We start from the raw sequence: 26689 nt of genomic DNA, 5'->3' as shown, positions 1-26689 counted from the left end.
CAAAAAATAAAATAGACAAAAGACAGCTTAACAAAATATTGAAGCATTTACTTTAAAAAATTCTTTCCAGGCACATTTATCTCATTTAATCCTAAAAATAAGCTCAGTTATTTCTCTAGTGTTCAGAAAGATACATAAATGAGCACAAATTGGTTAAATGACATGACCAAGTTCTCCTTGACAATGAAGAAATGAAGAAAAGATGCTTAATCATATTCATATCTCATAAAACTAAATTCCATATTCTTTTTTTGACCTTTAACATTGATATAGTATCTTCTTTGCCTTTGCTACAAAAATATTACAAAATTACTGTTAACTAAAGTCTATAAATTATATTAGTTGTATTTTTCCCATGTATCACCATATTCTTAACACTTTGTAATAGACACATCCTTGTATTTATATTATTAACCACAATCCTCATCTACCACCAAATTCACTGTATTATACCGTCCCTAGATTATCCTCTAGGTACCTTTCAATTAACATTAATCTCCCTAGATTACCCCTTTCAGCCACAATCATATTTATAAATCATTAGTGTTTGTTATACTCATTATAATGTGCTGCCATCAACTCTGTCCATTACCACATATTTATAATCCGCCCCGCTAAATATTCCACGTATATTCAGTATCAGCTCTCCCTTCTCAGCTCACGTTCTGTCTCCTACTAGGCTGTACTTCATAAGTTTAATAAAATATGTTTGTCTTTATTAGGCAAATGTATAATTTTTCTTTTCATTTATTTTTCAGTTTATAATTATCTTTGTTTTTTCAAATTTAAAAATAAATTTACTCAACAAAACATAAAAGACTTGTAGTCTTTGAAGATAAAAGTTGAAGCTCAAAAGTTTGAATCATTGAATTTAAAATATCAGATAGTCTTGCATGATATGAAATTGCTTAAATCATAGAAAACTGGTACTCTGACCATTAGAAAACCATTTATGTCATAAACTGCAGCTCTTGCCACATAAAATTATGAGTTCTAGGAATAACTTCTCACATTACTCTTCCTTGAACTGTATGCCTAGGTAGGTCTTTATATGTGGTTTGTTGTGTTTCTTACTCAACTTTTGTTTGTGTGTATTTAATACCTGAAATACACCTTTTATTATTTTTTCCCTACAATTTTTGAAAAGTGTTGTTAGTGTTTTCTTTAGAAAAATATGACTGAGTTTCTCAGTGAAAGTATGAATGTAAACCATGACATGGACCTTCATAATAAAAAAAAATACAACAACCCTGTATTTTGTGACAATTGAAGAAATAATAAATAATGGTACTAATTATTGGAATTAAATATAATCAACACATCTTTGATTGTTTTATGAAAGAAGATAAATAATGAAAGATTAAGGACCATTGCTCATATAATAATATATTTAACAGGAAGTATGGCTATTAAATTTAATTGTCACCTGATCCCACTCTGAAATTAAGTAATGAACTGCTTAATCAAGAAGTTCCTATGTAAACTACACCTTCTAACACAAAGGTTTTATTCATCCATTAACTCTTTTAAAAGGATTTATTCCTCCCCCTCCCCTTGTTTGCATTCACTGTCTGCTCTCTGTTTGTCTTTTTTTTTTAGGAGGCACTAGGAATTAAATCCAGGACCATCCATGTGGGAGGAAGGCACCCAATCACTTGAGCCACTTCTGCTCCCTGCTCCCTGCTAGTTGTGTCTCTCATTGTGTTTCCTTGCTGTGCCTCTTTGTGTCATCTTGCCATGTCAGCTTGCCATCTTGCTGGGCTTCTTTAAGGAGGTACCAGGAAGTGAACCCGGGACCTCCCATATGGTACATGGGCGCCCAAATGCTTGAGCCACATCTGCTTCCCAATCCTTTGACTTTTACTACAACTAAAACTCTGCTTTTTTTGATAGACTGATGTCTGCTGATTGCTTATATTCGTAGATTAGTGAAAGATTACCTAGTTTCATAGGCTTTGTCTGAAGTTACTCTTTATAGATATTTATTTAATTCAGAATGTTCTATAAATTCTGTGAATTTTCAAGTTTAGAAATTTGTTTATATCTTTATTTTTATTTTTTTGTCTGATAAGAGGAAAAATGGCACAAAATGACAAGTTGTCATGAAGTTAATTAAGGCTAAATAAATACAACTTTGGAAATGGTACATGGTATTGTGAGTCAACGTCATTTAGGAATGAAATTGAATAGATGTGTTAGCCTCTAAAGTTCTTGATAGATTGTGGTCATAGAGTAAAACATTGAAGGAAGAGAACATCAGGCCAGTAAAGTCAAGTGATGTTGAGAAAATGTGGTTGAGTAATTCTCTAGATAAGAACAATTCTTGGTTATGTGAATAAACAGACACAATTTTTGATTATGTGAATAAATATATACTGAATCCTTAAATATTTGAATGAAACATCGATCTCAGCTAAGGTATTATATCCCTATAAAATTATGTAGGCTAGTTAGACATTAAAGGAAGAGATTTTTAATAGAAGCAAAAGACAGTTTGATCTCTCCAGAAAGACGATTGGTTAGCAAATACAAAGACTGGAAAACTATAAGAAGCAGTATGCAGATCTCAAAGTATTTTCCAAACAAGGAAATTCAGATTTTTAATAGGAGCAAAACAGGAACAATTTCTTGATTCTTGACTACAAACCCCGTGTTGGGTGAATTGTTTCAGAAGCTCAGCAGTGAAGATTTTTGCTTTATAGTCTCCGTGGGAATAGCATCTCCACCAGTATTTATTATTTTCAAATCCTCTAAAAAGATCCTGCACAACTGAGACTTTAAAAAAGAGGAACCCCAGTTTTACGTGAAACTCCGCTATCCTCGAAGCAATGATTTCCCATGCTTCATTTAGGTTAAAGTAATAGGAAAGCTAGAAGGTGTGTTGTCTACAAACTTGTTTACTATTTTATGATATGAAACAAGATTCCCAGAATAGAAAATTTTACTGTCAGGAAGAAGAGATCTTTATAAGATTGACTTTGCAACTGTTTTCCTAGGAACCACTAAGTCTTAAGATGGGGGTCAATAACTGGATGTGAGAAGTTCATCTAAAATGTTAGCAGTGGCAGGCAGGAGATTTTAGGTTTCCGTCTTAGCTTTGTCATTTCTTATTTGATTTTTTTTTTTAAAGATTTATTTTTATTTATTTAATTCCCCTCCCCTCCCCCGGTTGTCTGTTTTCTGTGTCTTTTTGCTGCGTCTTGTTTCTTTGTCCGCTTCTGTTGTCGTCAGTGGCACGGGAAGTGTGGGCGGCGCCATTCCTCCGCAGGCTGCTCCCTCCTTCGCGCTGGGAAGCTCTCCTTATGCGCGCGGTGCACTCCTTGCGCGTGGGGCTCCCCTACGCGGGGGACACCCCTGTGTAGCACGGCACTCCTTGCGCGCATCAGCATTGTGCTTGGGCCAGCTCCACACGGGTCAAGGAGGCCCGGGGCTTGAACCGCGGACCTCCCATGTGGTAGACGGACGCCCTAACCACTGGGCCAAAGTCCGTTTCCCTCCAATTTATTATTGAGTAGTATTTCATTGAATACGTATAGCACCGTTTGTTTATCCATTAACCAATTTAAGGAAATTTGGGATGTTTCCAGTTTTTGCTGCGTATAAATAAATCCACAGTATTAACATTCATGTATAGGTTTTTATGTAAACATGACTTTTGATTTCTCTTAGGTAAATACCTAGGAGTGGAATTGCTGGGCCCCATGGTAAGTATATATTTAACTTCCTAAGAAACTGACAAACTATTTCAAAGTGGTTAGACCACTTTGCATTCCCACTGGGAATGTATGAGAGTTCCAAGTTGCTTTTCATCTTCCCCAGCAGTTGATATTTTCAGTGTTTTTTATTTTAGCCATTCTAATAGGTATGCAGTGGTATCTCATTGTATTTCCCTAATACAATTAATGTTGTTCAACATCTTTTTTTTGCTTATGTCCCATCTGTTCATTTTTGTTGAAATGTGTTTTCAAATCTTTCATCCATTTAAAAGTAAGTTTGTTTTCTTATTGAGTTTTGAGAATTCTTTATATAATTTTGGGTATTTATCTTTATCAGATAAGTGTTTTACATTTTTTTTTTTTGACAATCTGTGGCTTGGCCTTTCATTCTCTTAATGATGTCTTTCAAAGAGCAGAAATTCTTAATTTTCATGAAATCCAATTTATTGAGTTTTTGCTTTTATGGATGATCCTTTTGGTGTTGAATTCATTGACTAACTCAAGGTGACATGTTTTCACATTTTACGGGAGTTGTATATGTTCTATCACTTGCTAATACTGATAGGTAAACACTTGACTGTGTAATTACTCAACCCAGTGTACATTTACAGAGCATTTATCTGTGACTATTAATTCTGCCTCCCTGTGAATGCCAGGGATCATGTAGGCAGGGACAGATTTGTAGTAGTTTGTGATTAATATAATCTTCTCTGTAATCAAAGTGATATTGGTGGAATTACTGGATGTTTTTAAAGATTGATAAATACAATGAAACTTATTAATTTTAAAAAGTACCTTTATTGAAGTATATTTGGCATACAATAAACTGAACCTGTTTTAAGTGTAGAATTTGATAACTTTAAAAAAAAAGATTTATTTTATTTATCTCTCTTCCCCTGTCCCCCTTCCCCCCAGTCGTCTGCTCTCTGTGTCCATTTGCTGTGTGTTCTTCTGTGTCTGCTTCTATTCTTGTCAGCAGCACCAGGAATCTGTGTCTCTTTTTGTTGCATCATCTTGCTGCGTCAACTCTCCGTATATGTGGCACCACTCCTGGGCAGGCTGCACTTTTTTTCACGCAGGACGGCTCTCCATATGGAGCACACTCCTTGTGCGTGGTGCTCCCCTACACGGGGAACACCCCTGCGTGGCCAGCTTACCACACGGGTCAGGAGGTCCTGGGTTTGAACGCTGGACCTCCTATGTGGTAGGCAGACACTTGATATCAGTTGAGCCAAATCCGCTTCCTGTAGAATTTGATAACTTTTGATGCTTATAAACACTTGTGAAATCATCACCAGAATCAAGATGGTGAACCTTTATGATCTCCAGAAGTTTCCTCATTCCCCTTTGCAATCCTCCTATCCCTGTGAAATGATTGATCTGCTTTCTTTCACTATAGATAAGTTTGTGTTTTCTAGAGTTTATTATAAAGGAAGTTATACAGTGTGTATCCCCTCCCCCCATCTTCTTTCATTCAGCATAATTATATTGTAATTCATCCATGTCGTTGCAAGTATCAGGATTAATTCCTTTTTATTGCTGAGTATTATTCCAGTGTGTGGTTAAATAACAATCTGTTTATTCATCTGTGGATGCATGTTGTTTCCAGTTTTGGCTATTACAAATAAAGCTGCCATAGATATTCAAGTATAAGTCTTTGTATGAATATATATTTTCTCTTTTCTTGGTAAATACCTGTGAATGGAATGGCTGGAACATTTAATAAGCATATGTTTAACTTTATAAGAAATTGACAGACTTTTCCAAAGTGCTTGTGCCATTTTACATTTCCACTGGTACATAAGAAATTATAGTTTTCTTCATATCCTTGTCGATACTTGTTACTGTTAGTATTTTTAATTTTGGCCATTCCATTATTTATGTAGTTGTATCTACATTTTCCTAATCATTAATGATTCTGAACATCTTTTTATGTGCTTATTTGCCATCCACATATCTTCTTTAGTGAAGTGTGCATTCAGATGTTTTGCCCATTTTAAAAATTGAGAAGTTTTCTATTTCTTATTCAGGTCTTTAATTTCTTTCAGCAATATTTTATGATTTTCAGTGTACTTTTACATCTTGAAACAATTTAAAAGTAAAATTATGTTTGTTCTTTTATATAATGGCAATCTTAGTAAATGACATTGGCTGTCTTCATTTTATAGATGGAGGGATTGCATAACCTGGTTTTTCAGTGCTTATTTATGACATCATGCTCCTGTATGCCTTGGTTGGATTATGTTTGAATTAAGATAGTGTATTGTTTTCCTACGTCTACAGGTAGATGTTATTTAACTGAAGGGCTTAATTTCCCTTGTGAAAAACTGCTTGTTTAAAGTATATAATTAAATATTGTTGATTGATGCAGTTTTTAGTTCTAATATAAGAGGTACATCTTCTACAACTAGGGTATAAATTGTCATTGGTAGCATTCTGAATTGTAATTCTGAGATTGACATAAAATAATTTGTCAGAGATACTATAACTAAATGATTATATTTTTCTCAGTGAAATTCAATCAATATTGCAATTTCATATATATATTTTTACCACCAGTTTTTTGGTATACTACAATTAGTAACTAGTTTTTCTTGTATGTGAATAGCAATTCTTTTATTCTTATCTGGAAAACATTTATATCGACATCTGCTTAAAATTAACAATATTTGTTCATAATTTTTCTTGAAGACATTAATAGGAATTTATTTGACTTGACTCTCAACTTTCCCTTCCTGATCCCCACTTCTTAACTCTGTGTAAACAGTTTAGTATTATGTAGCGGTCAATATTTTTCTCTCTGTTCATATCTTTTATAGATATTTGTATTCCCTGTACATACGTAGACTTTTTATTGTTTTTCTTTATTTTAAGGGGAAAAAAGGGGATTGTCATACATACTTTACTGCTATTTGCTGTTTTCAATAATTATACCTCAGGGAAATACCCTAAGGTATAACTTTAATATCCATCTAAGATACAGCTAATTCATTCCTTTCATGACTTCGTAAGGAAGGTTTCATGGAGAATTATATAAAATTTATTCAGCCAGTACCCCGTTATTTATGGGAAGATACTCTGTTTCTAGCTATTTGCCATTTCAAGCAATGTTGCATCATTGTCTTTTTTTTTTTTTTTTTTTAATTACGTCTTCATTTACTGATACTTTTATTTCTATTTTTGCGAAATAGATTCCCAGGAGTAGAGTTGCTGGATTGAAGGGTTTATATATATCCACTGAAATATTTTTTTTATTTCAGTGGATGTTGTGAAATTGCTTTCCATAAAAATTTTCCTCCAGCAATTTGTATGAATACCCTTTCCCGTATAACTCTGCCAGGAATAGGGCTATAGCTTTGTAAAAATTTTGCCATTCTAATAGGTGTAAGTTATGTCTCCTTCATATTTTAAATTTCAATTTCTTTGCATATTCCTGAGTTTGAGTCTTTTCTTACGTTTGTGGCCATTTGGTTTTCCTCTTTTGTGTAAATTTTGTTTGGGCTCTTTGTCAAATTGCAAGAGCTCATTATAGGTTTAAAAACATTAGTACTTTTTTACTGTGTTGGAAATGTTTTTATTTTTCACCAGGTAAAAAAGCTTTTCTTATTTTTTAAGTGAATTCTTTTATAGGTTCTGGTCTTGCCTTGTTAATAAGTTGTTCCCCTTTCTCTTTTTCTGCTGGATTTTTATTGTGTATGTTTTACAATTTATATTCATCTTGAGTTTAATTTTGTATATTGTATAATATGAGAGCATCTATTTTTGCTTCTAGAATGTTACCAGCACTTTAAAAAAATTAAATAAGCCATCCATTTCTCACAGATTTGAGGTGTTGCCTTATTTTTTTAAGTTTTCATATTTATGGATATCTTTTCCTTTGTAGTGTACTCTTTTTTTTTTTTTTAAAGATTTATTTATTTATTTATTCTCCCCCCCCCCCGTTGTCTGTTCTCTTTTTGCTGCGTCTTCTTTGTCCAATTCTGTTGTGAGTGACAAGGGAATCTGTGTCTCTTTTTGTTGAACATCTTGCTGTGTCATCTCTCCATGTGTGCGGCGCCATTCCTGGGCAGGCTGCACTTTCTTTCGCGCTGGGCGGCTCTCCTTAAGGGGTACACTCCTTGTGCATGGGGCTCCCCTACGCGGGGGACACCCCTGTGTGGCACAGCACTGCTTGTGCGCATCAGCACTGCGCGTGGGCCAGCTCCACACGGGTCAAGGAGGTCCCGGGTTTGAGCCGCAGACCTCCCATGTTGTAGACGGAGGCCCTAACCACTGGGCCAAGTCCGCTTCCCTGTAGTCTACTCTTTTGTTGATGTATTTCTCTCTTTCTGTATCAATACCATATTGATTTGCTTCCAGTGACAATTTAATATGGTTATTTAGATAGGGTCAAACTTACCCTTCTTTTAAACTCTTGGCTGTTCTGCAGTATGTTTTCTTACATATAAACTTGATCAGTCTTTCCTTAAACAAAAGTTTTTTTGGAGTCTAATTTGAAATACAGGGAACTTGTAAATCAATATAAGAAACCACTGATACTTCTATGATAGTAATTTACGAGCACAGCATTTATGCCTTTTTAAAAAAATATACACTTTAAAAAAAAGATACTTAGATTATTTTAAAAAAAAGATACTTAGATATACATAAATATAAGGGATTCCCATATGTCCCACTGTCTACCCCTTCCACATTTTTTCACATTCACAGCATCTTCATTAGTGTGGTACCTTTGTTATAATTGATGAACACATTTTGGAGTATTGACACTAAGCATGGATTATAGTTTACCTTGTAGTTGACACACTATCCTGCACAATTTTGCAAGTTATGACAAGATATGTAATGGCCTGTATCTGTCATTGCAGTGTCATTCAGGACAATTCCCATGTCCCGAAAATGCCCCCATATTACACCTGTTTTTCCCTCTCCCTCCTCTCAGAACCTCTAGTGACCACTGCCTGCACATCAATGAGAAAGTTTTTCCATTGCTAGAATTACAATAAGTCAGTAGTAGAATACCAGTAAGTCTACTCTGGTCCATCTTTCATTCTCCAGTCCTGAGGTTTCAGGGATGATGGTGCCCTCTCTGCCTCTGATTGAGAGGGGACTTAGATCCCTTGGGGCAGATGGATGGGACTACCTTGCTTGCAGTTGCAGACTCTCTCTGTTCCTTGGGATGGTCGTTGTTCATCTTCATCTCCTTGTTAGTTGTCCTGAGTGAGTCCAATGAACTGGAGAGTAGGCATTGCAACTCTGATGAAATTCAGGGCCCCTCTGGCACATGTACAGCCCAGAGATTTGAGTGTCTTGGACATAAGCTGTCTACTCTAGTACTAACTGTAGGTTCAAATAGAAGGGACCGAAGAGCCATGTGTAGGGAAACCACAGCTGAGTCCAATTTGGTCACCCTGGGTCATTTAATGCCTTTTAATAAAAATGTTTAGTTTCTTCATATTAGTGTCGTCTAAGTAAATTCTTTCCAAAGTATTACCTAGCTCTAGTTACTGTTGTAAATTGAACATATTAATCTTTCTTCCATTTCTAAGATTATTATTTCTCCAAAAGGAAAAACGATTGATTTTTGCAGAATTCTCTTTTCTCCAACCATCAACTGATAAATGAATAAACAAAATGTGGCATATTAACACACAGTGAATGGACACAGAGAGGAGGCATGGGGGGAGGGGAGAGAAATAAATAAAAAATAAAATCTAAAAAAAAAAGGTGGCATATTAATGGAATGGAGTATTCAGCCATAAAAGGACTTATTTATGCCACAATAAGATGACCCTTTAAAACATATGCTAAGTGAAAGAAGCCAGAACCACAAGTTTATATAGGGTATAACTCAATTTATAAAATGTATTCAGGGAAACGGGCTTTGGCCCAGTGGTTAGGGCGTCCGTCTACCACATGGGAGGTCCGTGGTTCAAGCCCCGGGCCTCCTTGACCCGTGTGGAGCTGGCCCATGCGCAGTGCTGATGCGCGCAAGGAGTGCCCGTGCTACACAGGGGTGTCCCCCGCGTAGGGGAGCCCCACGCGCAAGGAGTGCACCCATAAGGAGAGCTTCCCAGCGCGAAGGAGGGAGCAGCCTGCGGAGGAATGGCGCCGCCCACACTTCCCGTGCCGCTGACGACAACAGAAGCGGACAAAAGAAAACAAGACGCAGCAAAAAGACACAGAAAACAGACAACCAGGGGAGGGGAGGGGAATTAAATAAATAAAAATAAATCTTTAAAAAAAATAAAATAAAATAAAATGTATTCAGGGAAGCAGACTCGGCCCAATGGATAGGGCATCCGCCTACCACATGGGAAGTCCACGGTTCAAACTCCGGCCTCCTTGACCTGTATGGAGCTGGCCCTTGCACAGTGCTGATGTGCGCAAGGAGTGCCCACCCCATGCACAAGGAGGGCCGCCCAGCACGAAAGAAAGTGCAGCCTGCCCAGGAATGGTGCCGCAGACACTGAGAACTGACACAACAAGATGATGCAACAAAAAGAAACACAAATTCCCGGTGCCGCTGATAAGGACAGATAAAAAATAAATCTTTAAAAAATATGTATATATATATATATATATATATTCAGAATAGGAAAATCCACAGAGAAAGAAATAAGATTAGTGGTTGCCAGGGGCTGTGGGTAGGGGAAAATGGATGTGATTGCTAATTGGAATGGGTTTATATTTGGATTCTAGAATTAGATAGTGGTGATGTTGCACAACTAGTGAATACGCTAAAGACTACTGAATTGTATGCTTTAAAGAGCAAATTTTATAGTATGTCAGTTATATCACTGTTAAAAAAAATGGTGACAGTAGTTGTATAAATTAGGGTTGAGTTTGGCTTTAGATAACCAAAAACCAGGTTGCAATGGTTAGATAAAAAACAGGCCTTTGTTTTACTTTATTTTAAACATAATAAATAGGGAGTCACATGATTGCTCATATTCATACCCTGGCACATTGTTTTCAGGACAGATGTCTCAATGATTATCTTGGCCTTTCCCTCATGTCTGTATATGATTAATGTGGTCTGGGCATTGGAGGAAAAAGGAAGGGGAAGTAACAACTGTATGAGGAAGGCAAGAGGTATTCTTATATTAATGGTTGAACCATGTCAAATGGACATCCTTGGCTGGAAGATGACTAGGGACAAAATGGTGTTGGGAAATGAGATTTTTTTTTTTAGTAGGTTTTAAAAAATTAGAGTAGTTACAGGTTTACAGAAAAATCATCTATAAAACACAGAATTTCCACACTAAACATTAGTGTGGTGACTTTCTTACAGTTGGTAAAAGGATATTATAAAGGTACTGTTAACTATAGTCCATAGTTTTCATTAGGGTTCACTATTTTGTACAGTCCTATGGTCATTTTCTTTTAAAAATTTTGTTCTAGTAATATATACTTAAAAATTTCCCTTTTAATCACCTTCAAATATGTAATTTTTTTTTACTTTATTATTAGAGAAGTTGTAGGTTTATAGGAAAATCATGCATAAAATACAGAGTTCCCATATACCACCCTATTATTAAAATCTTGCATTAGTGTGGTATATTTGTTACAATTCATGAAAGAACAGTTTTATAATTGTGGTATTAACTATAAGCCCATGGTTTACAATAGGGGTTACTTCGTTGTACAGTCATATATGTATATATACACATATAGCTTGTAATAGTAACAAATTGTTTTGGTTTGCTAAGCTGCTGGAATGCAATATACGAGAACTGGGTTGGCTTTTACAGTGGGGATTTATTAGGTTGCAGTTCTGAGGTAGAGAAACATGTCCAAATCAAGGCATCATCGGCAATGCTTTCCCCCTCCCAAAGACTAACTGCTGTCTATCCTGTACTTCTTTCTCATATGACAAGGCAAATGGCGATGACTGCTGGTCTCTGCCTTCTCTTCTGGGATTTGTTGCTTTTAACTTCTGGCTTCTTCTGGCTTTCTCTCTGTTCCTGTTACTTTCTCCTGCTGTCTCTCTTTGTATTCATCCCATTTATAAAGGACTCCAGTAAGAGGATTAAAAGATCTTCCATGTGTGAGGTTAGGTCTCTGAACTGAGATTTTTATTTTCTTTTTATTAGAGAAGTTGTAAGCTTACAAAACAATCCAGCATAATGTGCACAGTTTTTCTTTTTTAATGTAAACATTTAGAGCTATAAATTTTCCTCTTTGCACTTTTTCTTGTGGCTTCTTCTTTGACCCGTTGGCTGTTTAAGAATGCATTGTTTTAAAGTCCACATATTTGTGGATTTTCCAGTTTTCCCTTTGTTACTGATTTCTAGCTTCGTTCCCTTGTGGTCAGAGATGGCATATTGTGTCATTTCAGTGTTTGTGAATTTATTGAGATTTGTCTTATGACCTAACATATGGTCTGTTCCTGAAGAATGATCCTTGTTGAGTACAGAAAAATGTGTATTCTGTTGCACTTTGGTGCAGTGTTCTATATATATATTTGTTAGTTCTAGTTGGTTTATAGTATTGTTGGAGTCTTCTATTTCCTTATTGATTTTCTGTGTAGATGTTTTATCCATTGTTGAAAGTGGTGTATTGAAGTCTCTTACTATTAATGTAAAAGTGTCTATTTGTCTTTTCAAATTTCCGTATTTGATTCATACATTCTGGGTCTCAGCCATTAGGTGCATATATATTTATAATTTTTACGTTTTCTTTTTTAATTGACCCCTTTATTGGTATGTAGTGCTTCTCTGTTCCTCATAATACTTTTAGACTTAAAGTCTGTTTTATCTGATATTAGTATAACTACCTCAGCACTCTTGCTAGCTATTTGTGTGGTGTATATTTTTTATATTCGTCTACTTTCAACCTAGTTGTACGTTTTGATTTAAGGTGCATCTCTTGTACACAGCATATTGTTGGGTCATGAATTTTTTTAAAAACTCCATCTGCCAGTATCCACCTTCAACTTGAAGGTTTAATTCATTTACATTTAAAATTCCTACTGATAATGCAAGACTTCCTTCTGTGATTTTGCTACTTGGTCTTTGTAAGTCTTATTCCTTTTTTGTTCCTTAATTCTTCTGTTCATGCCTACATTCATATTTATTTGATTATTTTTAGTGTACCATTTTTAGTCTCATTTCTTTTTGTATATACTTTTCATATTTTTCTTTCTTGTTACCGTGAGGTTAAATTTAACATCGTAAATCTATAACAGTTACATTTGATTTGATACCCACTTAACTTGAATAGCATACCCATATACTCTTCATTGTGCCCCTTTGTTCCCCCACATTTTTGTTGTACTTGTTACACATTATATCTTTATTCTTGACCCAAACCATAGATTTATAATTACTTTTTTGAATTTTATAAATTGTAATAAGTAAAATGTGGCATTACATACCAAAAATACAATAATACTGACATTTATAATTACCTGTATGGTTTCTTTATATCTTTTTGTCATTTTGATCCACTGACTGAAGTTCTTTCCTTTCAATCTAAAAAATTTCCTTTAGCATTATCTAGGGAATGTCTAGTAGTGAGGAATTCCATCAACTTTTGTTTATCTAGAAATGTCTTGATCTTGCCCTTTTGAAAGAGAGTCAGATAAAAATATTCTTGGTCGGCAGTTGTTTCCTTTCAGCACATTAAATATTTCATCCCACTGGCTTCTTGCCTTAGTGCTGTCTGATGAGAAATCAGCACTTTATCTTACAGGAACCCATTTGTATATAATTTGTTGATAGTTTAACTGCGATGTGCCTAGGGTTGGTTCTTTTCAGATTTATTCTCTCGGTATTCATTGGGTTTCTTGACTGTACATATTTCCAGCTTTCATTAGATTTGGCAAGTTTTCTGCCATTATTGCTATGAATATTCCTCTCTGTCTCTCTCTCTGTCTCTCTCTCTCCCCCTCTCTCCTGGAACTTCCATAATGTATACATTGGTACACTTGATGGTGATCCACAAGTTCCTCGGGCTCTGTTTGCTTTTTTTCATTCTTTAATTTTTCTGCTCCTCTGGTTGAATTGTCTTGTCTTCATGCTCACTGATTCTTTCTTCTGCCAACTCCAAAGTACTGTTGAAACACTGAAGGGAATTTTTCATTTCATTTACAGGCATATCTTGTTTTATTGCTCTTCACTTTTAGATATTGTAGTTTTGTTTTTTAACACATTTAAGGTGTGTGACAACCCTATGTCGAGCAGGTCTGTCGGCACCATTTTTCCAGCAGCAAATGCTCAGTTTGTGTCTCTGGCACATTTTGTTAATTCTCACAGTATTACATACTGTAATTACATATTGTAATTGTTTTTGGGTGCCATGAACCATCCCCATTTGAACTTAATAAATGTTGAGTGTGTTTCTGATTGTTCTACTGAATAACTGTTTCCCTTTCTTTCTCTCTCTACTCAGGCCTCCCTTATCCCTGAGACACAATTTCAACCACCTTGAAATTAGGCCAATTAATGGCCTCTACTTAATGGTCTCTAAGTGTTCAAGTGGTCAAGGAAGAGTTACACAATTTTCATTGTAAATCAAAAGCTAGAAATTATTAAATTTAGTGAGGAAGACATGTTGAAAGTCAAGATAGACCAAAAGCCAAGATAGATTGAGCTAGGCCTCTTGCTTTAGTTAGCCAAGTTGTGAATGCAAAGGAAAAGTTCTTGATGGAAATTAAAGATGTTAATTCAGTGAACACATGAATAAGAAAGAGAAACCATCTTATTTCTGATATGGAGGAAGTTTTAGTGGTCAGGTTAGGAGATCAAACCAGTCACAGCATTTACTTAAGCCAAAGCCTAATCCAGAACAATGCCCTAACTTTCTTCAATTCTCTGAAGGCTGAAGAGGTAAGAAAGCTGCAGAAGAAAAGTTTGAAGCTAGCAGAGGTTGGTTCATAAGGATTAAGGAAGGAAGCCATCTGTATAACCAAAAAAGAGCAAGATGAAGCAGCAAGTGCTGATGTAGAAGCTTTTGCAAATTATCCAGAAGATCTAGAAGGATCTTTGATGAAGGAGGCTACACTAAACAACAGGTTTTCAGTGTAAATAAACAGCTTTCTATTGGAAAAAGATGCCATTTAGGACTTTCAGAACTAGAGACAAGTCAGTGTCTCGTTTCAGAGCTTCAAAGGACAGGCTGACTCTCTTGTTAGGGGCTAATGCAGCTGGTGACTTTAAGTTGAAGCCCATGCTCATTTACCATTTCAGAAATCCTAGGGCTCTTAGTGATGCTAAATCTATTCTGTCTTTGCCCTGTAAACAGAACAACAAAACCTTGTTGATTATTTATACATGGTTTACTGAGTATTTTAAGCCCACTGTTGAGACTTTCTGCTTAGAGAAAGATTATTTTTAAAATATTACTGCACATTGACAATGCATCAAGAGCTCTGATAGAGATGTGCAATGAGATTACTGTTGTTTTCATGCCTGCTAACACAACATCAAATCTGCAGCCCATGTTCTGCTTTCTGTCACTATAGGTGACCGAATTTTCTATAAAATTTAGTATAGATTGAATCATACTGAGGGGTTGCGGGATGGTAATTTTCTAAGTGTTGTCTACATTATTAGCTGGCATTTTTAAAATAAAACACTTTCCCTCATTAATTGTGGTTAAACTATATTTCTGTCTAAAAATTGCAGGGATAGAACTTAATTTTTTACCTTTAATTAACTTTTAGAATATGGAGTAAGTGTTACCAATACTCTTATCATGGCAAATGAATTTCCATTTTTGAGTTTCTTTTTCATCTGCTACTGAGGTTTCATGGGTTTTTATATTTTCATCTTTTATAAACAATTGCAGTTATTCTTTTTGATGTTCAAATTGTTCCAAATTCAGTACATCTTTTATGTAGAGAGACATAGATAATGGTTATGAGAGTAGGTTGAAATAATTGAGGAAAGAGGATTGTGACATATACATAGCACACAAGTAGGGCTGTTGGACTCAGTTATAGTATAGTTTCCAAACTCAATTACTTGTTTCTGAGAAATAGTTCTTTTTCTTTGACCCCTCATCTCCTTTTAGATTTTATCACTGATGTTTTTCTAGTTTTAAGTTTTTAATATACTTTTTTTTCCCCCCAAGATAAGATAGAAATTAAATGTCTGTTATTCCTGGCTTTGCACATACTGCAGTTTATCATGGGTGAAGGGATTTTAAGATACAAAGTAGTTCTAACTAAGCATTGTTAGGAAACTCAGTTATTCAGTGCATTTTAAAGCTGAGTAGCCATTTCTTCATTGCATAATTTGGTAACTTACTGATACTTGAGATTTTTCTCCTGTCATTTTTGACAAACAAATGATGTAGGTTTAAATGGCCTAAATCCAACATTGCTGTTTCTAGGAAGTTAAAAGAAATAAGGTTTACTTTCTGTATTTAATGTCCCTTTCTATCTTGTCTCGGTTATCCTCAGTAGTTATCCTCCTTATACTACTTTCCAGTTGAGTAGAAATGAATTATCTCTTTATTGGATGTACCATCTATTAGGATAATGCTCAAAATATAATGAAATTGGGAAAACTCAGTAAAAGAGTAAATAACATCTAGTCTTGATTTTGGAAGTCCTATATTTCTTCTGGACTGGTGAACTTGAATACTTCATTATTATGCCCTGGATAATATTTTATTTTTCCTTCTATGTGAATTAACAATTTATTGAGCCTTTTCCCTGTGACTTTTGTCTAATAAGCTTCAAAACCTGAAGTTTACCTGTTATATGATAATTCTCTTTTGTTTCTCTTGACCATCTTGTGCGTGCGTGTGTGTTTTGGGATTCGCGTGGAGTGGTTGGAACATTTGCTAAATGCTTATCTTGTTCTAAGTACTCTAGTAGTTAATTTTTACAGGTTGTTTTGTGGTAATCTTTTAGTGGAAATGAGGGTATTAAAAACACAAAATAGTAGTACTTTGTGGTCTTTTTCTTTCTCTTAATGGCACTGTTAAGAAAAGTACACATCCAAAATATACATATGTCTTTGTTTAGCTGTATAATACATCTGGAAAGGACAGACAATTGTTATGAGTAAGTCCGATAACTTCTGAGATCAAGGGATATAGAAGCTTACTTTCCCTATATATCCTTATTTAACTTTTAACCCCCATGTCCCCAATTTAAAGTCTTCTGTCATGTCCAAACACACATCTTTGTGTGTACACACACTCATTCAAAATTCTATTTCTATCCTAAATGACGCTTTTATCAGGAGCAATAGTTATCAATTTCTAGGCTTCAGTTTTGCAGGCTACTCTGAATTCTTGAGACATTTCTATTATAGTCTAGAACTTGTGTGTTGTCGAGAATGGCAGCTGCTGATCAAAGGAATCCTAGCTTTGTTAAGCAGTAACAAAAAATAAGAGCAAAACGCTTGTGGATACTTATTTGAGTGGATGTTCAGAAATATGCTTTATTTGTGAATGGATTATATGAATCAATTCATATTTCAACCACTAAGCTTATTACAAGGTCATAATCCACTGAAAAGGAGAATATTAATTTATATCTGTGTCTGCTTCTGTACTTAGTGAGTGATGGTCTGCTCATCATTTCAGTATATTACTTTTTCATTAAAATCCTTCATTATCTCTTCTAGTTTTCAAGTCTATCTTTCTCACTTTTAAAAAAATGCTGTCAAAGGAGTTATATAGAGATACGTTGGACCCAGATGGTGGCTTTAGCCCTTTCTTCCTGTCCATCTGCATCTTTGATAATGCAGTCTGCATTGAGAACCAAATGGAGTATGACATAGTGCCTGTTGTAGGTATTCAAAGAATATAGAAGAAAAATAATTATGAGCTTATGTATATACTATAAATATTCTTAGTGTATACAAATGTGTATAAACAGATAGATTTTTTGTTATTTGTTAAAAATTCTATTGTGACAACATACATGATGTATTTTCCCATTCTGTTAAAATTCTTAAGCGTATAGTACAGTAGTGCTAATTACATTTACAATGATGTGTTACGTCAACACCCATCTATTAGCAAAAGATTTTAATCACTCCAAATAAAAACTCTGTGCCATGAAGCGCAAACTCCACCCCGCATCACTCTTATTCTAGATATTTCTAGATATTTGCTTATTCTAGATATTTCATATAAGTGAAATCATATAATATTTGCCCCTTTGTGTCTGGCTTAATTTATCATAAAGTTTTCAAGATTCATCTGTGTTGTAGGAGAACTTCATTCCTTTTTGACTGGATTGTAAAGTAATTTATGTTTAAAGGGAAAATAAATCCTAATAAGAACCTCTTTATTTGGAGTTGTGGTGTTTTTTTTTTTTTTAAGACTTATTTTATTTATTTCTCTCCTCTCTCACCCCCCCCCCAGTTGTCTGTTCTCCGTGTCTATTTGCTGTGTGTTCTTCTTTTTGTCCGCTTCTGTTGCAGCGGCACAGGAATCTGTGTTTCTTTTTGTTGCGTCATCTTGTTGTGTCAGCTCTCTTATGTGTGCAGTGCCATTCCTGGGCAGGCTGCACTTTCTTTCGTGCTGAGCGGCTCTCCTTACGGGGCGCACTCCTTGTGCGTGGGGCTCCCCTGTGCGGGGAGGGGGGGGCACCCCTGCATGGCAGGGCACTCTTTGTGCTAATCAGCATTGCGCGTGGGCCAGCTCCACACGGGTCAGGGAGGTCCAGGGTTTGAACTGCGGACCTCCCATGTGGTAGACGAACGCCTTATCCACTGGGCCAAGTCTGCTTCCTGAGTTGTGGTGTTAATTAACAATTCCTTCAATGTCTTAATTTGCCAAAGGGCTGCCAATCCAAAGTACCAGAAATGCGTTGTCTTTTACAGTGAGGATTTTACTTAGAATAAAAGCTTGCAATTGCAAGGCTGTGAAATTTCCAAATCATAGTACCATTAGAGATGCTTTTTCACCAAAGTCAGCTACTGGTAATCCTGCCTGATGTTCTGCCACATGGCTGTCAGGCATATGGTAGGGCTTGTCTCTTGAGCTGCTCTGTGGGCCCAGCCTCTTGAGGGCTTTGTGTTTAAACTTTGGCTACTAGTGATCCTCAAGCCTTCTCTCACATAGCAGGGTCAGAAATGGTGCTTCCTTTCTCTCTGTGTGTCTCCATTTATATCAGACCCACTAAGGAGGTGGAGACCTGAGCTACTCACACCTCACTGTCTGAGTTCAATCAAAAAGCTCCACACGCATTGGAATGGATTAGTTAAAAAACAGTATTTTTTTCTTTTTGAGATTTGTAAAGGGACTTCTGTCATATACCACATGTGTTTCAAATTGGGTATGAAAATAAAAGTTGATTACAAAGAAAGAGGAAAGAAAAACTAGTTTTTCAGCACTTTTCCTTAAAGTGTACTATTAGTCTGGTAAATTAGGATCTTGATAGAAAACATGAGGTCTGCAGGGGCCTTAGCATTGTGGTCTAAAATTCACTTAATTATGAATTATTATTATTATTTTTTCTGCCATTGCCAGTTTATTTGCTTGGTGACCTTAACTTTGTACATCAAATTCTGTGTTTGTTAAATGGGAATACTGGAAGCTTTCTTTCTAAGAGGGTTGGGAAAATCAGGAGAGTTACATACAGTTATGTGCTTTTTACCACAGATGACACTAATAATATTGGATGAATCTATATACTTGAAGTGATTAGTGAGTAATTTGACTTTATTTTTAATATAATAAACTTTATTTTTAAAGAAGTTTTGGATTACAGGAAAATTACATAGAGAGTATATAGGGAATTCTCACATACCTCTCCCCACACACACACATTTTCCCTATTAATATCTTACACTAATGTGGTACATTTGTTACAATTGATAAACCAATATTGAAGCATTTTTACTAACCAAGGTCTGTAGCTTACATTATGGTTTACACTTTGCACTGTACAGTTTTATAGGTTTTGACAAAATGTATAATGACCTGAATCTGTCATTGCAATATCATGCAGAACAATTCCAGTGCCCTGTGTTCTATCTATTCTTCCCTCTCCCATCCCTCAGAACCTCTAGTAATACTATCTTTATATCAATGTTATAAGTTCTTCTGTTACTACAATAATAATAAATCTACTTTGGTCCATGGTTGTATTCCCCCGCTTATGTTTATTTGACTCTTAATTATTGCTAGAATCATGGAAAATTTCCTGAAAATTATGTGATATGTTGTAGTTCTCTGTGTGCTATGAATAAAGGCCAAGATTTTATGAGTTAAATATCCTTAAAGTGTTAAAGTTTTTGTATGGAATAATTAAGTGCATATATTGTGCTTCAGTAGGCAGAGTGCTCTTTGAAATGAATGTTGTAATTTTTAAATATGGTTTTTGTTACTATTTATAAGAGGCGAAATGATTTTCTGTAGTACTATAGCTCTGAAGTTGTGAGGAGTCATTTTGTCAGTTCAGGGCTTTTTTGGAGGTGGGGTGGGGGCTATGTTCATTTTTAAGAGGGCTAACTTTTCTTTATTACCTAAGTTCTGTAATGCTAATTGTAGAAAGTATAAAAAATACAGAAGAGGCAAAAAAATTTTTTTTACCATCTCATTATGCATAGGTAACTACTGTTAATATTTTATGTTTTGCCCTTCAAGCTCCTTTTTTTTGTGTGTATTATAGCCTCAGGCCTACTCTCAAGAGCAAGATTTGATTCTAAACACTTTTGTTACTTTTTTCAATTAAAAGCACCTTTTGGGATGGAGATAATTTTTGAAACTTTTTTCTTTTTTTGGCAACTGTCATCAGAATTCTAACATGCTATTAACTGTCATACCTTTGAACCTTTTTCTAAAGCAGTGCAATCCTTTGTTCAAACAGTATATGGAGAAATGCTGTGTATAATGCAGGTAAAAGAGGAGTTGTTTCTTTGAAGGTAGGGTGGAAATTTAAAAAAAATCTCAGTGTTTGCCTTTCTTCACTATCTTGAACAAATTGCCTTCACATAGGAGGCATAGTTGAGAAATCCTTGCCTACCTAGCTTTATTTAATGGCTGCATGGTATTCTATCATGTGGTATCTTTGGAAGGAAGCCTTGAAAGTTCTGTTTGGATCTCTCTTGAAACAGACCTGCCGTGAGGAATTCTGTTAGCTGACAGCCTCTAGCTATAGAGTTCTTTGTGATCTGTTGCAATATTGAGCTATGGCCATGTTCTCCCTCAGTAGCTTCTTGCCAGTGACTGAGCAAAACAGTATACTAGGGTCTGGCCATTTCTGTCCAACATGGGACAGAGCTGTTATTGGCCAAGGCTCTTCATACCTAATCATCCTTCCTTCCCCCTCTACTTTCACAGTTGTCATACCTGCATTGCTTTCTTTTTTTAAATATTTTTTATTTATTTATCCCCTCCCCCCATCCAGTTGCCTGCTCTCTGTGTCCATTTGCTGTGTGTTCTTCTGTGTCCACTTATATTCTTGTCAGCAGCCTGGGAATCTGTGTTTGTTTTTGTTGCATCATCTTGCTGTGTCAGCTCTCCGTGTGTGCAGCGCCATTCCTGGGCAGACTGCACTTTTTTTGCGCAGGGCGCATTCCTTGCATGTGGGGCTCCCCTACGTGGGGGACACCCCTGTGTGGCACGGCACTCCTTGCGTGCATCAGCAGGGTCAGGAGGCCGTGGGTTTGACCTCCTATGTGGTGGGCGGATGCTCTATCTGTTGAACCAAGTCCGCTTCCCTGCATTGCTTGCTTGCTTCTTTTTTTTTTTTTTTTTTGAGGTACTGGGACCAGGGATTGAATCCTGGACCTTATATCTGGGAAGCTGGTGCTCAACATCGGCTCCCCCAAGTTGGTTTTATCGTTTGTTTGTTTTTTGTTTTTAGGAGGTACTGGGGATTGAACCTGGGATCTCCTATGTGGGAAGCAGGCACTCAACTGTTTGAGCTACATCTGCTCCTCTGAATCGCTTTCTGAAGGCTTTCTCTGCCTAATTCTCTTGCTCCTTTTCTTCCCTTTATTCCGTTCACTGTGTGTTCTTCTGCATCCGCTTGCATTATCCAGCGGCACTTGGAAACTGCATCTCATTTTTGTTGTGTCATTTTGCTGCATTAGCTCTCCATGTGTGCAGTGCCACTCCTGGGTGGGCTGTGCTTTTTTCACATGGGGTGGCTCTCCTTGCAGGGCATGCTCCTTGCATGTGGGGCACCCTTACACGGGGGCACCCCTGTGTGGCATGGCATTCCTTCACATGTGGCAGCGCTGCTAATGGGCCAGCTTACCACATGGATCAGGAGGCCTTGGGGATCAAACTGTGGACCCTCCATATGGTAGGCAGATGCTCTATCAGTTGAGCCACAACCGCTTCCTCCCTTTATTCTTCACAGGCATTTCCCACAACGAATTTCTTACACTTCTAATTCGATCTTGGGTCTGCTTCCCAAAGAATCTGAACTGACACTCCTGTAGATGTTTTATTTTTTAATATTTTTAAAAAGCTACACAGCAGCTATGTACAGCAAAGGAAACATAGATTGAGAGGTGAAGAATTTTCTTGTTTGCTTGCTTGTCTTTATTATTATTATTATCAAAATAATGAAAATGCTCCAGTAGTGATTGAAGTAATGAATGTATTACTATGTGATTATACCAAATACCATTGATTGTACACTTTGGATGAATTGTATGCTTTTTAAATATGTATCAATAAAAATTGATTTGTTTATTAAAAACAAAAAAACATCAATCCCAAACCCAAAAAGTTACAACAAAGAAAGTTATAACACATGCCCATGATTAGAAATAAAGCACAGAAATCACAAAATGAAAAGTTAAATATCCACCCTTCTTCAAACCCTCAGAAAATTATCTTTATATGCTCATTATTTTGCCTGTAACATATTCTTACTTATATCATTTCTTGATTTATCAACCTCAAATAGTATGCATTATGTTTCTATTTTGAAAGATAAGGAAATTAGTGTACCTAGCATTCCTTTTTCTTTTTTTAAATTTATTTCTCTTCCCTTCCCCCCCCCCCCCCCCCCCCCCCCCCGTCTGCTCTCTGTGTCCATTTGCTGCATGTTCCATATCCACTTGTATTCTTATCAGCAGCACCTGGAATCTGTGTCTCTCTTTGTTGCATCATCTTGCTGCATCAGTTCCATGTGTGTGGCGCCACTTCTGGGCAGGCTGCACTTTTTTCATGTGGGGCAGCTCCTTATATGGTGCACTCCTTGCACGTGGGGCTCTTCTGTGCGGGGGACACCCCTGCGTGGCACAGCACTCCTTGCACACATCAGCACTGTGCGTGGGCCAGCTCACCACACAGGTCAGGAGGCCCTGGGTTTGAACCCTGGACCTCCCATGTGGTAGGCGGATGCTCTATCTGTTGAGCCAAATCCACTTCCCTAGCATTCCTTTTCTCTTTCCTCTTCATCTTTTAATTTGTAAGTGGTAATGTTATTTTTATCTTCTTAAGTCTTATGTTAATCTTTATTCTTAATTATGTCTATATATTTTAGACTGTGCTTTGAATAGAAATTGATTTTAAAAGTTGAAAATCAATAATAGCATATACTATTATAATTGCATAAATACTAATTAGTCCTGAACCAGGTAATTTGGTTGAAACTATATAGGAGGAATGTAATTTCATGTATACCAGCTGTACCAAAGAAGTTTCAGATTGTTTTCTAGATGTTCAACTGTCACTATTCCTGGTCTCTCATCTTGTCCTCTTTAATGGTTCAGAGCACAAACTTGGCTTGGCTAGAGTTTCATAGGCTGAAAATAAGATGCTGGCAGGGCTGGTTCCTTTCTGGTAGGCTTTAGAAGAGAATCTGTCTCCTAGATGATTGAGATTACTGACAGAATTGATTTCCATGAAATTATAGGACTGAGGTCCAGTTTCTTTAAAGCTTCTTGAGGCTACCTGAATTTCCTGGCTTGTGGTCCCCTTCATCTTAGAACCAGTGGCAGAGAGTTATCGTTTCTCTCAAGCTTCCATTCTCTCCTGCCTCTTCTGCTGCTACATGTCTTTGACTGACTTCTGCCTACATCTTCATTTTTGAGGACCCATGTGATTACATTGTATGTTCCCAGATAACTAGAATAAACTCCCTGTTTTAAAGTCCATAACCTTAATTCCATCTGCACAATCACTTTTGCCATGTAATGTGACATACACGGGCTTAACAGTAGGGGGTGAAGGTCATGGGGAGCAAAATCACGTCTACCACAATCCACCATTGGTCCCTATGATCTGTGTCCATTTCACATAGAAAATATATTCACACCTATTCTAAGGGTCCTAAAGGTCTCATCCTGTTAGAGCATCAACTCAAACTCCAGAATCTCATCTAAATATTATAAGTTCAAAACCCTGAATTCTCATAATTTGACCCAGCTAAAATCAAGTATGGGTGAATCTCTCCATCCTTTCCATCTGTGGACCTCTGAAACTAAACTATAATTTATTTGCTCCCAAAATACACTGGTTAGACAGGCATAGGATACAGCTACAGACATTCTGGTTCAAAAAGGAGAAAATAGACCAGAAAAAAAAGAGTCACCAGTCTTTAGTGATTTCAAAACCAGGTGGGTTTTCTGTAATTTGTGATTCTGCCCTATGGTTGCTTGTTCTTTTTTTCACCCCAGGTTTGGCAGTTGTTGGTTGCCCATCCATATTCATGAAAGATAGAGTATAATAAAGTAGTCAGTTTAGATAACTGGAATGAGGTTCTCTGCTGTAGGTTTGTTTAATCCTTAAGTCTCTCCCTTGACTCTGATTTGTGGTAGGTTTCTTTACTTAATGTTACACATTCTCAAAAAGGTGAAAATTGGTTTGTGGAGGCAAAGTTTTCTTTTTTTTATGTATCAAGCACAGATATACATGCAGTACACAGGAGATATACAGTACTAACAACTTATACTGTATATGTTACATATAGTACAAACAGACATACAGTGGTAACACAATTTTATGGAAGGGATGACCATCTGAAAAGACTCCTTGGGGGTTGATGGTTAAAAAATGTTGAGAAAACTGCACTAAGGTATATGGTTGAGGAGGAAGCAGGCAATAAGAAACCCACGATTGCCCAAATATTGATGGCTTATCTGGGAGTGGAATGCTTTAGTGTCTCAGTTGCTACTCTCCTTTTTCAGGTCCCAGCAGTACCCTAGGAGCCCACTGCATACCTGGCCTCCATAGTTTACTTAACTTAGTAGTTTTCCAACTTTCTAAAAACTGTGATCCACGATATAAAATTTGTTTTACATTGTAATTTGGTACCCACATAAATGAATTTATAAGTACGTAAGTTAAGTAAAAGTTTCCCACAACAGTACATACCCTCTCTTTGTGTTTTCTATTCATTCTAGGTCATTAAAAAATTGCTAGCTGTAACTCACCCAAATTATTTCAAACCTATGATTTAAAAAATACTTTACAGTAGTACCTGGGTTCATCCTGAGGCTGAAAGCCATTTTTGCCAGCTCTTTCTCTTTATTAAGTTAGGAGAGGAGGAGAGTCCCAGTTGGCTTAAGTCATATGGAATGCCATTACTTAATTACTGATTTACCTTGTTGGTATTCCTGTAGCCTCCCCGCCTTTGCAGTTTGTTAGCTGGATTGGGAACACCCAAACTGCTATCTTGGCTGCATTTTCCTTTGCTCACTTTTCCTTAATCTGATCTCATCTGTTTTATATCTTTGAATCATCACCTCTGTTATTTGATCCAATCAGGGATTAGACATTTTCCATACATTTTTTGTTTGATTTTTTCCCCCATTTATTTAAAAACAAAACAGCCTCTCATTATTTGAGGACTCCAGATGGAATGAGCGGCATATTTGTGAGTTCAGTTTGCCTGCTTGAATTGGAAGCCTTATAGGCTTCCAACTGTTTATCTAACAGTACTCAATTGTGGGTTTTTTTGGGTATTTTTCAGTTTTTCTACAAGTTTATTGCTAAATCTGTAAGTGTAGCCCTACATTTTTTAGGAATGTTTATAACATGATTGACGGACTGTATAACATACCAAAGAGGATATCTGTGGTCAAGCTTTCAACCACATATTAGCTATATGACCTTGAGTAAATTACCTCATTTTTCTGTGCCTCCTTGCTTGTTCTAAAGTAGAGATAATCATATCTACTTCATGAAATTGTGAGAATTAATTATTAGGGTATGTGAGGAAGGCTCATAGCACAGTGCTTGACATGTAGTAAGCATTTAATTACATGTCAGGATCATCATCATAACCATTTTCACTTATACATATATGCCCTTTCGCTTAAAAAGAAAGAAATTTTATCTACTTATACAGTTTTTAATCTAGGCTCCAAAGATGAACCTGTTAATCTTTCTTTGTTCTCAACCTATTTGATTCTTTTAAATCTCTTGATGTACTGGAATTATTAAACTGGCAAAGTGGCATAACTAAGGAGATAGCTAAACTAAATAAGGAGGAAAAGGTTGAAAGGTGATTAGAGAAACATCTAGGGGTTATTCTCAGAGATCTACACTCTCCGTTTGTTAAGATGAAGGATTGGAGACTACAAACTATATTCACTTCATGGGTAATAGTTAAGGGTAAGGAATAAGGTCAGATTGCTGGGTTAGAACATTGGTTGCACAAGTCACTGGCTCTCTGACTTAGGGTAAGTTACTTTGTCTCAGTTTTACTATCTGTAAATTACTATCTGTAAATTGGAAATAATCATATCTACTTCATGGGCTATTGTGCAGATTTCATGAGTTAGTGCATGTAAATTGCTTAGATTCTAACCTTTGAGGTATTCAAGACATCTTTGTTATTAGTAGTATTAATATTCTACTTGGAAGTAGTTTTTTATTTCATTGATCATATTCTCAATTTTTGTAAATATAAGGAATACAGGATTGGAATAAAAGGTGAAGTTTTTATAGTAAAGGAAAAATGTGACTTGTTTTCCACCATCTGGAGATGGAATAACATTTAGTACAAAGGAACTAACTATTCTTATTGGAGCTATTTTTTCCCTGCTAAACACTTTGAACAGTACATTTTATATACCCTTTTTACTTGAATT

General features: G+C 36.3%; 1 protein-coding gene across 5 annotated transcripts in view; it reads left to right on the top strand.

Moving 5' to 3' along the window:
* STAG1 (STAG1 cohesin complex component) overlaps window positions 1–26689 on the top strand; it is a 408218-nt gene that overhangs the window by 46210 nt on the left and 335319 nt on the right. For 2 of the 5 annotated variants that reach the window (XM_058294999.2, XM_058295000.2), the window contains one exon: window positions 3670–3704. The exons of the other annotated variants lie outside the window; for them this stretch is intronic. The gene's annotated coding sequence lies outside the window, so the exon portion shown is untranslated. The remainder of the gene's footprint in view (window positions 1–3669; window positions 3705–26689) is intronic. 5 annotated transcript variants of the gene reach the window in all.

The sequence above is a fragment of the Dasypus novemcinctus genome, chromosome 4 (genome assembly GCF_030445035.2).
Source record: "Dasypus novemcinctus isolate mDasNov1 chromosome 4, mDasNov1.1.hap2, whole genome shotgun sequence".
NCBI lineage: Eukaryota > Metazoa > Chordata > Mammalia > Cingulata > Dasypodidae > Dasypus > Dasypus novemcinctus.
This window is presented reverse-complemented; position numbering and strand designations above follow the sequence as displayed.